This window comes from Triticum dicoccoides, chromosome 5A (genome assembly GCF_002162155.2).
Source record: "Triticum dicoccoides isolate Atlit2015 ecotype Zavitan chromosome 5A, WEW_v2.0, whole genome shotgun sequence".
Lineage (NCBI taxonomy): Eukaryota > Viridiplantae > Streptophyta > Magnoliopsida > Poales > Poaceae > Triticum > Triticum dicoccoides.
In genome coordinates, this window is record NC_041388.1 from 596,050,316 (window position 1) to 596,065,315 (window position 15,000).

Sequence of the window (15,000 nt, forward strand, 5' to 3'; positions counted from 1 at the left end):
GTTTGTTCGCCTTCTAAAAGGCCTACTGACCTGCCGGTGAAAAGCCGGTTACAAAACAAATAATAAGACATAGTGAAAAAGTACCAAAACAACTGAAGCCTACATCCCACTACGTCTGGGTTCCCCCTTCCTATGAACCTTGAGTCAATAGGTAGGGTCAACTATACCAAAGTGGAAGGGCCACTATCTAAGCTATTAGTGGGCTGGTTTGAACTATTGATTTACTGAATCGAGTGAAGCTGTGTTGCGTAACATATAGGTCGCCAAGGCCTAGAAGTACAAGTGGTCGCCCTAACGGTCACTCTCAAACTCACTACTTGAGTGACGAAAGTCACTTAGCTTCTTTAATAGGGCTTGCCAAAGAACCCCTCCGGGGCCCCGGGAAGAGGAAGAAGGAGATAGAGCAAAGGTCTCCTCTTTCTGTCCGCTCTTCCCGGCATGTAGAGATCCGATTGGGCTTATAGTTTAATTGGTTGAAACGTACCGCTCATAACGGTGATATTGTAGGTTCGAGCCCTACTAAGCCCATCTGACCTGCTTAATCAATGACTCCGGTAGTCACCTGAACCACTCTCTCGGATAGCCCACAGCCTCTCTTCTGGATGCGAAAGAAGATTCGATCAACGTACAAGGTTTGCCTTCTTGTGAGAAGGAGGGTTCTGAATTGTGTTCTCAGTGCAAAGGGAGTCTTTGAGAAGGTTCCGTTTTTCTGAAGAGAGAGAAGATCAGTAGAGCAGTCCGGCAGCTGTTCGGGGGTCAGCTTTGGGATTTGCCTGATCGACCCCTACCAGTGTATTAATCTACAAAAATGAAGATTGACATTCGTCAATTTACCGGATCTATCCTCTTCTACTAACTTTACAAAATGGAAGGGAAAATGTGAAGACCAAAGATGTCAACTACTAAGCATAGTCAATTGCAAATCGGCTGGTTGGTTTGCTTCTCTCCAAGTATGGGAGATTTTCCAATCTTCGAAAGACGCTCGTACTTTCTTGATCTTATGAAGAAGGGGCTTTCCTTAGCTGCGGACTTTGGGATCTTGAGAGTAGACCATGTCTTACGTTAGGGAATCCGAATCAATCCAAATCCTCTGACACTCCTTTTCAGCTGCTATTTGAATACATGTTCAGATGCAAAAGAGCTCGACTTCGAGTATGGTCTTGTTCTTAACTTCTTGAGAGAACGCATATATCCCCTTTTTCTTGCTAAACCTCCACAAGCCTTCCCATGCTCGCTAATTGAACCGTCCGTCTTCATCTTAATCCATTCGTTTCCCGGTGGTCAACACACAATAGAATATGTTTGTTTTTGATCGGATTGAGACAAAAGTACCATTTTTAGGATGTTCGCCGATTCTTCCTCTTCTTTCTCTCATAAAACTTGAGATACTAGCTTCTAATCTGCATATTTTTGCAAATCCTTTTCCATTTGGATTTTTGAAAACATTAACTTACCTCTAGAATTCCACTATATATAACGTTGACGTTCCGCAAAAATGTGCCAGAGCGAGTGAAAGGCAAGCCTACCCACGGTGTTAACTTGCCATCCCCAACAAATCTGCTAGCAGCCCATTCGAGTTCCGCTTGGAAACAAGAAGCTCTTCTTTATTTGCGTTTTTTTGCCCAAGATAAGCCCATTTTCCAGAGCCAAGCCTATTATAAGAGTTCAACTGCCATATTCGGATGGAGTCCAAATGCTTGCATCTTGGGCTGAAGAATGACCCAATTCCTTAGCTTCCATGCATTAATCATATCCGGGGATGTGGGAATAGGGAGATGCCATCCATCTACATGACACGATAGCTTAAGCAAAGAATAGAGAGAGCTAGGCTAGAATACAAACACAAAAGATATTCCACTAGCATAGGCCTACCATAGAAAAGTCTAAAAAAACCTTTTCTTTGTCTGTCAGCGGGAGAGAAAGCAAGCTTACGGTGCTTTGGATGTTAATGTTTTTGTAGGATACTAAACACCTATATATATATATATACATTGTTTTATACTCCTCTGTACAAGCGTATAAGAGCTATTATGCTCGATAAAAGGCAGTTTATGAATAAGTAAGTCTTTCTTTTTTGAATAGCCGGTGGGAGAACTTACTTTTCCGGCTATCGTATGAACAATGCCATCTGCTTTTCTTTTTTGAGTTTCCATGGATCTCTCCGACGAAGTAGCGGAAGCATGAAATGCTATTCACGAATGAGCATTGCTATCTGATTCCTACAAAAGAGATAGGGGAAGCTCACTTTTGTCAAATGGGGCTAGAAAGCATAGAACCCCGTCTTAAATCAACCGGTGAATCCAGAATCAAAGTGAGGAGAACAGGATATGTTATGAGAAGAGTGACGTGGGAATAGATTGCATTTCAAAAAGAATCTATACACTCAATAAGCCAGAACGGGAAGATTCAACTGCAAAAAGAACTGGTACGGTGTGAGAAGAGGCCTATTCTCAATAATGAACAAGATGATGCAGCTCTAGTTGCTGGAGGCAGAGGACGTGGACGCGGCAGGAATAGATCCAGGGGGAGGACGCGAATAAAAAAGGCTATGAGGATCATAAAAATTGAGGTGGAGGGAGATTGTATAACTAAGGATCGAGTAGAGGAAGACGTCAGTCTTTCAGTTGTAGATGATCATTACCGAAAAAGATGTACACTCGAATGAAAAAAGAGGGCCTGTCCGAGAGGAAATAAAGAATATTCATTTGCGGATTCTTCCGAACAAGCAATGGATTGAGCAACTAGCGCGAAAGCCGTTGCGCGTTAGCGCATCCGTTTTCTTGCTCGGGAACGAGGGGACTAAAAAAATTGTCAAAAGCCATCTTTCTCTTTAACTAACTAAGTATTCTTAAAAATATGTATGTCTATGAGGTATTTTGACTTAATGGGAAGTAGGCATCTCATTCATAGGCAAGAGCAGGCTGGCCTGAAGGCATGAACTGAAGGCAGGCAAGAAGGCATTAAATGGCTTTTAAGGATTCGGTGTAAAGATGCGGAGTACAGTATCTTTCTTTCTATAAAAATATATGGAATCCGCGATCCTATCCTATTTTTGAAGTCATTTTTGCATTCGAAATTATTTTCTTTCGCAAGAGCACTCAAACATAGATTGAAGATCTTCAGTTCTTCGGTCGGCAGCCGCAGTCAGTAATAGCAAGCAGCGTCCCATACTACTTTTCCTTTGAATGTTCATTCTGGAATTGAATGTCACAAACAAGACTCATACTTCAGAAAAAAAACTGCTTGAATCAGGAGCTGTAATCCGCAGCTTTAGAGATAGGGGCGGCAGTCACAGCATTGGCAGCAGTGAGCAGAGGTCAAGAAGAAGAAGCGGTAAGAGCAGTTAGAGAGCAAGCAGCGGCTCATCAAACCTTTCTGTTTCGGTTACAGCTCAAGCGGTTTGTTTTCAAGTAAGGTACTCAAGCAAGCTTTCCTCCTGAAGACAGAGTTTCGGGTGAGCTAGCAAAGAAAGTAAGCAGTTAACCGGAAATTTAGGTCAAATTAGCATTTCGTAAGTTTTAGTAAGGCCAGTTATGGGAAGCAGGCCATGGAGAAAGAGAGGAATCAATCGTCCAACGCTATGTTAACAAATACGTGAAAGGTTTGATTATTCCATACACTTGAACGCGTTCCTTATCAATAGGTTTCGGAGAGACGAGCAATGATTGCTTGACGATCTTCACTGCATGAGACTAGACTTGACTCAAGCTTCATACGAAAGCATTTACTGAACTAAAGCCGTTGAGCCAAGTCAAGCGAAAGACTTATTCGAAGAAAGCTTTAAGAGAGTTTGTTGTCCCATGCCTTTCTGATGGTGAACCTCCTACTGCTTCTTCCAATTCTGAAACTGGAATTGGCCTGTTGACTTTGCCCTTCCTTTAGACAAAGAGCCCCCAGTTTCGCCAAAAGACCTCTGCGTGTTGTCATTCAACTCCACACAAGCCTGTCGTTGGGCTACTTGCGTCTTCGGCAGATACAAAGGAGAAGTGACGGTCGGTGAAATAGCCCTCCAACTCGTAGCTCTTCTTGCTTAACGTGAAAACTCTCCTTTCCGATGAAAACGAGAAAGAAAGATGTCAACTACTAAATGTGCTGCTTTGTGAATTTGATACTAGGTAGTTCTCCCCCCTCGGCAGGCAAGTAACCTTTGCGACTTACATCTCTTCTACAGGAGGGTATGAACCCCCGGATCTAGGCGAGGTGATGGCGGGGAACTCCAACAGGTTTTGGTTTCCTCCTCACTGATTGATGGAGCCCAAGACTGCTTGACGACTTTCGGTGTGGGGTCAGCTTGAGCCGAGGTCGTCTCGTAACAGGAACAGGAAGAATAGCAAACAAGCACACAAGCAGGAATAGGAATATTGGCTGTCACTATCCTCTGGTTAGCAATCAACTACGGAGCTGGCAACTCACAAGCCAGCAAGTCAACCTCTGTCAGATCTTCGGCCCAGTTTATGGACGAAACTGACTCTACTTCCTCATTCAGGCTGATATGAACTGCAAAAGTTTGCATCTTTAGCGTGGATATCGTAGGTATAAATGAAATAAACTGGAATCAGGAAGTTGTTTCTTTCTCTCGATACGCAGAGGGGAGAGCATGCCCTGTCTCAGGCAGTATATCAGTCGTTAACGATCTTACCGGGACACATCCAATTGAAACTAGAATCCCAACCTCTTTGGAAGAAGCTCCAAATAGAAAAAAATTCAGAGCGGGGAATCTTCCTACAAACTAAAATGTGTTAAATATATATATACCTACCTCTGCCTAGAAAAACTGGAGTTTCAGGCACCCTCGTGGGAGACATTGGATGTTGTCAACCGGCCTTAAAATGCTCATAAACAGCTCTTCCCCCTTTGACTTAGTTTTCGCTCTCCTCTGTTTCTAGTAGAAAAAGCCTGATCCTACTTTGCGAGTCCAACAGGTCTAGTATTCTTTTCTTTTTCGTCTGAGGGAACGTGGTAGCCCTGATCTAGCTAAGACTTGAGATTCCATTCTATTTCATTCTGATCTCGTTATGAGGAAATAGGTGAGGCGAGGCTAAGACAAGATATGGGACTTCCCGCGCTAAGTTGTTCCAATCTCTGTACTTAAGTAACCGAACTCGAAAGTGCTGCTATGAGCTAGATTTGTGCGTACAAGGGTAAAGAAGCGAGCAAGGCTACCTTTCCGCTGGAAATCCTATACCTGAGTGCTATTTGATCAAAGTGAGTTGTAATTGAGCTTGATTTACTTGCTCTTCTATTTGCATTTTTTGTTAAGTATGTGGGTGACTCATCGTCGTGAGATCGGTTGGTCGAAAATGCTTTTCAAGTAGTCTCAGTCGGCGAACTCGGCTCCACAGAAGAAGTCAGTAGTGAATCAAAGAACTCATGCATGTAATCAGTGACTAGGGATCGATCAATCAGATGCAACCGAGCCATACAAAAAGAATTGGAAAAGGGATGACGCAAGAGCAGCGGAAGGTGACTTAGCAACATCAATCATTTCCTATAGAAAGGAAGGAAAGGATCTCTCTTCTGTCTAGACGAAAGATCTCATTTTTGCTACCGCTCTCCCTCTTATGAGTCTCTGTCAGCCGTTGTTTAGTAGCTTTCAACGCGAGTTCAGTCATTCTCTTAGATACTGAAAAGTACGAACTGACTTAAAGCACGAACATGAAGGAAAGGCTGAATTCGAAACATCTTGAATCGGATTCTCTCTTCTCAGAGAGCTTGAGAGTGAAATGAGTGGGCCGGCCAAAGAAGACCACTATGGAAGTGAAAGGGGAGGGCAAGAGCGGTTCGAAGACCATAGCCCGATGTGGGTACATTGGCGTCATCGTCGTATGAAATTCACGCACAAAGGGCGCCGCATCACTCTCAATGGCATTCAAGATAATCCTTCCTGCCGTCCAATCTCTGTCCGTAAGCTGCAAGGATTGCTGAAACGGGGTGCTGTTAGCTAGTGTGTGCAAGTGTGTCAGATTCACCAGGAGCATGATCTGCAAGCAATTACTCTGGATGCTGATCCTGCAGAGCAGACACCTCCAGCTGTTCAAGAACTGCTACAGGAGTTTGATGCTTTGTTCCGGGAGCTAAAGGAATTACCCCCTCGTCGTGCCTGTGACCACCAAATTCCGTTGGTGCCAGGTGCAGTGCCAGTCAATGTCCGGCCATATAGATATGCACCCCACCAGAAAACAGAGATTGAGAAGCAAATCTGTGAGATGATGAACAATGGCATTATTCGTCGCAGCACGAGCCCCTTCGCTTCTCCAGTGCTCTTGGTTCATAAGAAGGATGGATCCTGGCGCTTTTGAAATATCCTATGCCAGTCGCGGGTTGTCCCAAGCTCAACGTAGGTTCGCAAGAGAAAAAGAGGGGGGTACCTTGTCTGTCGGTCGAAGAAGGCAACAAACAAGTGGAAGCAACCGATGCTTTGGTCATTCTACTCCTTGATGCCAGTCTGTGCTTGCTGTCATGCTGGCAAAAGCGGGGGTTTCGGACGGCTTTACCTACTATTGGATTTGAACCAATGACTCTCGCCGTATGAAAGCGATACTCTAACCAAGTAGGTCAAACTGAGTCAAGTCAGAGAAAATCGAAAAAAAGAGAAAGCCAACCAAAGCGCAACCAGAGTTCTCCGCGGGGTGGAGCGCTAAGAAAGAGAAAGCGTTATCGCTATACGAAATGAAGCAGCGGCTAGCACACTAAGATAAACCACTTGGTTTAAAAAACAGCTTAGTGGCGTGTGATTTCAACACTATTCCAGAGGTATATGACAAAAATTGTGGGAGAGACCTCTATGTTCCTCAGCTTAAATCATTCTATGATTGTTTACAATTCTGTCATCTATTTTACATGAGGGCTAGAGGGTGGTCTTGGAGCAAGAAAAGTGTTGAGTCCAGGCGCATTATGGTACGACTGAGACTGAGTTGGGTAGGAGCAAGCGGTTGGATTGGCCTGACTCTTCAAGACCAAAGATACTCGACTTCCTCTTCATCAAGTCACGAAATTCGACCCTTAGTTAGCAGCACCAAAACTAGAGCAGGCCCAAGACAAGCAAGAATAGTCAGTCAGCACCGATCAGGCAGGAAGCAGACAGTAAGCTAAGAATACTGGAAGAAGGTGGTCGCTCAGCCAAAGCCCTAGTTCAACCAGAACAGTAGGGAAAGCGGTAGAGGCCGCTCCGTAGCTTTGGTCGTCGCACTCTAATCCGCTTTAGAAGAAGCAGCTATTCTATTGCTTGGCTATAAAGCCTATAAGTAAGAACTCTGGGGAAGGAATCCGATCTGCAGATGAAGTAGAAGCAGGCAAAAGGCGAGCGCACAGTGAGGAATTTTCCATACTAGATCGACTCAACATTACCGAATCTACTCCGAGACTCTCTTCTCTTCATGGTTGGCTGTAAAAAAGAGTCTCTTTAGTCCCCAACTCTATGGATTTTACTTTTTGGCTCAACACCCTGCTCTCGACGTTTGCTCGGGACGGGAGGCTATGAAATAGTTGAAAGCAGATGCAACATTAAAGAAAGTCAATCCAGTAGCCTTAAGTCGTACCGAACACTATGTCCTAATAGTAAGGGATTTCTTTCAACCCGGTGGTAAGCCGGTGGTACCCGGAGAAAACATTGCCCGAAGGAAGGGACTAAACCCATCTGTTCAAGTAGTAGCCAAGTAGTACCGAAGGAGTATCTTCGAGTTAAGGAGTACCGAAGGGAAGGAAGAAAAACCAAGTGAAAGAAAGAGATCGCAATGGTCTAAGATATAGTTAGTGAACAATAACTCAGATCTGATGTCGGATCGAAACAAAAATGCAAAAAGACAACACAAACGTAAAAGATCGAACTCTAATTTAGTTACTGAGTGAGATGTTTTGCTACCTACAAAAGGTTGGTTCTTCCCCTACAACCCCTAGCCCTCCAAGGCAGTACTCCGATACCATTAATGCCTGAGTTAAAACTCTATGCCATCAATCCCCGACGTAAGTGATTGATGGCATAGAGTTTTGATAGAAAACTCGTATCAAAATCATACCAAAAGAAAGTCTCGATTCGAGGAACGGAATACAGGTCCATGATAGAACACAGACCGGTAAGAGAAAGGAAAGTAAGCATAGTCTTCATTGAACCGGAAGAACAATTAGATTTTCCGTCAACAAGGTAACGCTGTGCAAACTCATCTGATCCCTGTTTGGGACTTCTTCTTCATGTCACGAGCCGGAATTGAACCGGCGCTTTCCAGATGCATGGTCTGGATAGATACCTATCAGATCGCGACTTTGATTTCTCAGTTCAAGAGGAGACCTCCCTACATCTGCGGGCTGGCGGTCCTGCCGGCCAGCCGACACAAAATCCAATTCGAGTTTGAAATACGGAGCCAGAAAGAGTTTTTCAATTCAATACGGAGCCTGAAAGAGTTTATAAATACAATACGGAGCCTTAAAGAGTTTATAAATACAATACGGAGCCTGAAAGAGTTTTTCAATTCAATACGGAGCCTGAAATAGTTCAATTAAAGATCAAATGGCGCAAAAGAGTTTGCTTAGAAGGGAAAATACCAAAACCGCATATAAAAAGACATAAAAAATGAACATACATAGGTACCATAGGCAAAAGCGGCTGGCTGCTAAAATAATTCAAATGCATTTGATAAAACATTTGCATTTGGTAAAACATCTGCATTTGAGAGAAGTGAAAGTAATCCATATTTGCATTTGCGGTGACTAAATCCGGAATCTGAGAATAAGGGTTTGGATTAGGGGGAGGAGGGGAATTTATTGATTCCTCCACCTCCATGTAGTTCGAACTCACACTTTCTACGCTAAAAGCCGGCCCATTGACCGAGTTTGGGTATGACGACGAAGGGTTAAATTCCACAATCATTCCGTCCATGGAATCAGGGATAAAAAAAGGATCCATCGTGACCCCCCATCTTTTTAAGCTCTGCTCCCAAACTAAAGAGAAAGGAAAGGAGACTGATCTTGACGTCGGTGTCGGTTTTTCCAACGAAACGAATAAGTTTTGGATTGAGATTTCACATAAGCATTGCACAATGATCCGCATTAGGCGGGGAGCAGCAATGATACCGCTGGCTGGGAATAAGTACCTATCCCTCTACTACTGACGATGTTTTTCGTTCTATTGAAATCCTGCGTCGAGCCGATGTTTCATTGATCGATACCGGGCACATCCATCACATCAACTATTTCACTTTTCGTACGCATTTATTGACGGACCGGTAAACTAGACCCGAAAAACTCCTATTTTTAAAACGAAAGACCCATCACAAAATTATGGCGCAACGCTATGACGAGCGTTCTCATAGGCCGGCACCTCGATGCATCCGTCTCAAGAGTTGTACACCTTACATGTGCTTCACGCCACAATCTCTCACTTTCTGCTCCTCCATCTGTATCCATCATATAATCGATCTCACCTCTCATGTCTGAGTGAAAAAACCATATTTGTTAGTATATATCAAGGCCGAGAGGACACGTTCCTCTCATGTCGAGATTAGTATTAGGGACCCTTAGTATTATTAACTGGTTACTATACGTACATGAAGTGAGACAATCAATCTATGCTCTCATTCACATTTCATTCTAGCACTGACGACTCCAGCCCTATCTATCCCTAGAAGCAAATGGACCCTAGAAGCAAATGGAGTAAGTCCGATGGAACACTCGGATTGGAAAAGATAATTATACTTATAGGCATGGATGACAAAAAAGCTTGGAAACTAGTTCAAATCGAACTCAAAAGCAACTAGGCAATCCAACTTCCATTGAAGCAGCTTCCCTGGAACTAGCTACCATTGTATCGGTTGGTGCCATTTCTTCTCTTGGAGGCAGGGCAATAGATTAAGATTAGGCGGTAAGCGAAGGAACTGTAGGGCTTAGGGCTGCGGGTGAGCGCAACTTCAATAGGTCGAGGGGAGGAAGAGAGGAAAAAGCAGCTATTTCACCTGGTGTCGTAATAACCACTGTTTTCGGGTTTGAAGGCATAAGCGCAGCAGAGATCTTCTTTCATTTAAGAAGAAGCCACCGTAAAGAAGAGGAAACAAGGCGTTTAAGGGACACCGACTCCCATTATTTTCTCCAGGCCTGCTTTGGCTAAATCGACGGAGGCTTAGCTTATTATGTTTCGGGCGTTTAGCTAGCTTAGAGAATAAAGAAATCTATCTCTAAAGGGGGAGCGGTACGACTATTTTAGGTTAGAGGAAGGTTGAAGAGAGAATAGCTAAAATAGCCAGTCGGGTAGGCAAGTGCGGGTGGCTGTGGTCAAAGTGAATATGTCTTGTTTCGGTTAGCGGTTTCGGCTCTCCGGCACCGAAGTAAACTCTTTCTATTGCGGGGCCTATGGAGTTTGGGGATGAGTGCTGACACTTTACTGTGCAACATTCCTGTTTCTTTCATTCCCCTTACTAGATCAAAGAGGGCATATGTGGGGTTTGAAGATGCCTGGACCTTACCACCTTATTCTAATAGCCCGCATCAATGCCTCTGCCCAGAACATAGGAGCCCCCTGGGTTCAAGATCTCATATCAATTTTCAACTGCTGGGAAAGAATTGGGGTGCGGCAGGAAGAAATGGAATTCTCAATAAAAGTATAAATAGGTCTTCCCCACTGCTGCATAGAATCTGAGCTGGGTGGAATTGAAGTTCGGTTTCGATCAAGACACCCCTGCCTACTTACCTTAAAAAAACGACTAATGATCAACCGATCACAGAGGTCCTTTTCCAGCAACTTCAAATCAGAAAGCCCCGACTCCCATAAAGAATGCTTGCAGATCTTTCTTTTTATTACGATGACGATATGGACCTCATTACTGTCTCATTTTCTTATATTTATATAAGTTCTTTTTTTTGGATTCGACATAACAAGAACAGAATCACGCTCTGTAGGATTTGAACCTACGACATTGGGTTTTGGAGACACACGTTCTACCGAACTGAACTAAGAGCGCTTTCCGGGAGATAAAGCAGTAAAGAAAAGGATGATTTTTGTACCGCATGCATATAGAAAAATGAAACTCTGAATTTTGTCCAATTTGAATCGATCTCAATTGATCCCTCGTTACTGCCCATAGGAGAAGTAATAGGTAGGGATGACAGGATTTGAACCCCTGCCTTGTTTTCCACATCATAATTTATTCCTCCATCTATATGCAACTTTCTTGTCATTTCTTCTTTTTGGTTTCATATAATAAATGATATACATCTGAAACCCAACCTAACGTATAAAGAATGAATATTTATCGGTAATGCTCAGGAAGAAAGAAGGGGTCATCTTTTTGATTTTTATTCCACCCTCATGTACCCTTCTTTGCATTTTTTCTAAAGCCTGTTCAACCTCATATCACCTAGAACAAGTCATGGACTTCTTCAATGAAAGAAAGTCTCATGGAAACATTTTCAACGAAATAAGAACCATAGAAAATAGATTTCTTGATCTTTTTATTTAGGAAAACGGATTTTTTCGCAGTTTTTTCTTTTATCCTAAAGATATGCAGAACGAGTGTATTATGAAATGTTCGTTGTCTAGCTTTGCATACATCGCTACTTAATCGTTTAGTGGTTATCGATGAAATTACTTCACCATAGAGAAAATATTATTGAAGTTTATATATATATATGTATATATTATTGGTTGCTTTTGTTTATGTCCAATTGGAAAAGTTGATCTTCTAAATTCATATGTTTAGCCTAAAGTACATAACTTGTGTTCCTCCCTAGTTCTTGCAAAGCCACCTAATCAAGCCTCACCTCATTTGTAGTTATAACATGTTCAGCTGAAAGCAAACTCCAAATAAAATTGGTTTACTATTAGTAACACATATACTTTTTTACCTTAGCTCTTTCTTTATTGTTCATTGAGCAGTTCAAATGCTTTGATTGCTTATCAGATAAGAGGTAAAAATATTCTTCATTCGTTTATTTTGTTAATTCCAAATTGCATTCAAATCCATTCTTTCTCATAACTTGAGAATATGTACAGCGCAGAACAGAAAAGAAGGCTGATTTGATGAGTTGTAGGGGCGGACCCACTTCCACTGATTTCTTGCGGGAAGGTTCTATAAGGGAAGAAGAATCAGAGCTGTGACCTGGTAACCTTGATTTCTTTCGGAACGTCATTACAAGAGTAACAAAGAAAGAATAACGTAGATAGGAAGGAGCGAGCCGAGCCCCAAGGATAATGAATTGGTATGCCGGGTGCTTACTTGAGCAAGAAGCCAAGTCATCGATAATCAAAGAAAGGTGTGAGTGAACGAGCCCAACTTTCCGATTCAAATATGACTCCTTTCCACTTTCAACAAATAGAGAAATCTCCGCTAGGCTAGCAGTGGGTAACCAATGTAGTGCCCCATTCTTTCCATGACATCCAATCAGTTCTCCTCGGATTCCAATCCAATCTCCCAATCAGTGAGAAATAGACGGTCGGATGAGATCTCGAACGTTGTCCCTACCTACTGAGGAATCAAAAGTGTACATAGAAAAATAGAGTGTTGGAAATGCATCGAGGAGAACTTACCTTGTGAGTCACTACTCCGGCACTGGGCAGGAATACTACTAGCGAGGCTTATAGGCGGCTAGTTCTTAAAGAAATCTGTCAGCTATAACCTAGCCTATTGAATCTGGTACGCCCGAAGCACGAAACTAGATAGGTAGCCCTACCTACGACTAGAAAAGTATCGTATTTTTTTCTTCCAGTAAATCTTCCACTCATTCCTTCCATTATGGAATATCATTTGGAGTGTATTTTCCCTCTCAAAAAAGGCTTCGCCCTCACTTCACTGAACTTATTGGAAATGCCTAGGACAGAGTTCATTCACTTGCCCAGCAGCCCTACTCCTCATAGTTGATCCGAATTTCTATCCCTGATTGACTCAATCAGGAAGAGGAAGACTTGATAAAAGATGAAAAGAAAGGATTGATTACCTTTTGAAGTCAAGAAAAGAAAGGAAAGGGCTATTTATGAGTTTATGTAGATGAAGTTTCAGATTCTTGGATGAGCGGAACATCTTTGAGACAAATCATCTCTACCCGGGTACATAGCTTCATCCAAACCATGGATCCACGAATTGTTGACTCGCTCTAGAAAAGAGCTTCGTAGTTGGGAGCTCTGAACCGATGATCGATATGGTTTCCTAGGATGAGAACTATGGTTTACTACTTAAAAGAAAGTTGTTTTATCTTTTTTTCACTTTTTGAGGTGTTTTGCCTAGTCTGAATTTCCCCTTCTTCTATTTGATCAAGATGGATAGCAAAAAAGCATGAATAGGCCTACTGGGATGGAAGGAGAGAAGGACTGAACGAGAAAAGGAAATACCTCTTTGTTTACCTTGGAATGAATTGCTCAACTACTTAGGTAACGAAACGAAACGTTCATCTACGATCTTTCTTAAAAAAAGATAGGACTGTACGGCAGTTCTCGTTAGTAGATTCGCAGAACAGAAGAAGAAGTTCACTCTGACTTGCGCACTACAAAAAGGCAGCCAACGACTTCGGACGTACTCCGTCTTTCGATCCTCTGTTTAGCTTCAAAAGATAAGGCGCTAGTGCAACGAACGCTGCTTTGGTGCGTCCCACCCCAACTAACTAGTGCTTGACTTGACTTTCCCCCGCGCCCTATCCAATGAATAAGGAGAAGGCCGACCTATCAATGACCGAGCCAGTCTGATCTCCTTTATACTGACCTCAAACAACGAGCGAAGTCGAGATGTTGATGAGAAAGGGAATTTTCTCAAGGCCAAAGAGTGCTCTTTGAAGGCTACTATGCATCCTTACGAATACAAGAGTGGTTTTTTTTGTTTTGGGTATAGTAGGACTTGAACCTGCGACCATTAGGTTAAAAGCCCAATGCTCTACCAACTGAGCTATACACCCGATTTTACAAGAAGGCTTGGTGCGGAAAAGAAAAGAGGGCGGCCTGGCCCCTTTTCTTCTTATCATATCACAAGGGCGTGGCTCTGTATGGTATAGTACTGTGGAGCAAGTTTGGGAGTCCTTTCCACTCATTGAGGATTCTATCTAAAAAAGAAGGTCAACGGGGGAGACTACTTTGAAGTCCGGGCTGAACAAAGTACTTCTCCTGCTACCAAAACAGAGAAATAAGGAAATAAGATGGATTCGTCTAATAAAATACCCAATGCCTGTAGTTGAAGAATTGTTGGATGAGTTATCTTGTGCTGTTTGGTTTACTAAGCTGGATCTGAGAGCTGGTTACCATCAGATAAGATTACATGAAGCAGACGAATACAAAACGGCATTCAAGACCCACGTCACTATGAATTTTAGGCTATTTGGGCTCACAAATGCACCACCCACCCTCCAGAGTGCTATGAACACAATTCTGGCTGAGCTGACTAGGGTTTGTGTACTTGTTTTTGTTGATGACATCTTAATCTACAGCAAATCCTTGCAAGATCATGTCACCCATTTGCAGCAAGTATTTGACCTTCTGAAGCAGAATCAACTATATGTGAAGTTGAATAAATGTTTATTTGCTCAACCATAGATAGAATACCTGGGTCATGTCATTAGTGGGCAAGGGGTGGCTACAGACTAAAAGAAGATCCTCACAGTGAAAGAGTGGCCTACTTCCAAGTCAAGCACATTAGAGTTTGGGCTTAGCAGGACAGGCGTTTCATTCACAGGAGCTTAGCTCATTTGACTGCTCAAAGACTTAAAACACCAATGCAGCACAAAGCTTTCCTTTCCTCAAGCTCATGGGATTACAATATACCATCCAATAAAAGGCTTAGAGAATAGGGCAGCTGATGCACCACTATCTAGATTACATGAGCCAGATGAACTCAATGCCATTACTTCCTGTCAACCACAATGGCTCACTGATATTGTTGCAGGGTACAACAAAGACACATTCACCCAGAATTGACTATCTGAATTGGCAGTCCTGAGCACTCACAAGAATAGCAAATATTCATTGCATAATGGGGTCATTCGATATAGAGGAAGAGTATGGGTTGGTGCAAACTTCTAAATGAAAAAAAACATCTT

At 42.8% G+C, this 15,000-nt stretch overlaps 2 non-coding genes across 2 annotated transcripts; both read right to left on the bottom strand.

The window, feature by feature from the left end:
- Window positions 1-10,872: 10,872 nt before the first annotated feature.
- Window positions 10,873-10,946, bottom strand: TRNAW-CCA. The gene has a single exon. It is a non-coding gene; the product is annotated as a tRNA-Trp (tRNA).
- Window positions 10,947-13,793: 2,847 nt separating this feature from the next.
- TRNAK-UUU lies at window positions 13,794-13,866 on the bottom strand. The gene has a single exon. It is a non-coding gene; the product is annotated as a tRNA-Lys (tRNA).
- Between the last annotated feature and the right edge of the window lie 1,134 nt (window positions 13,867-15,000).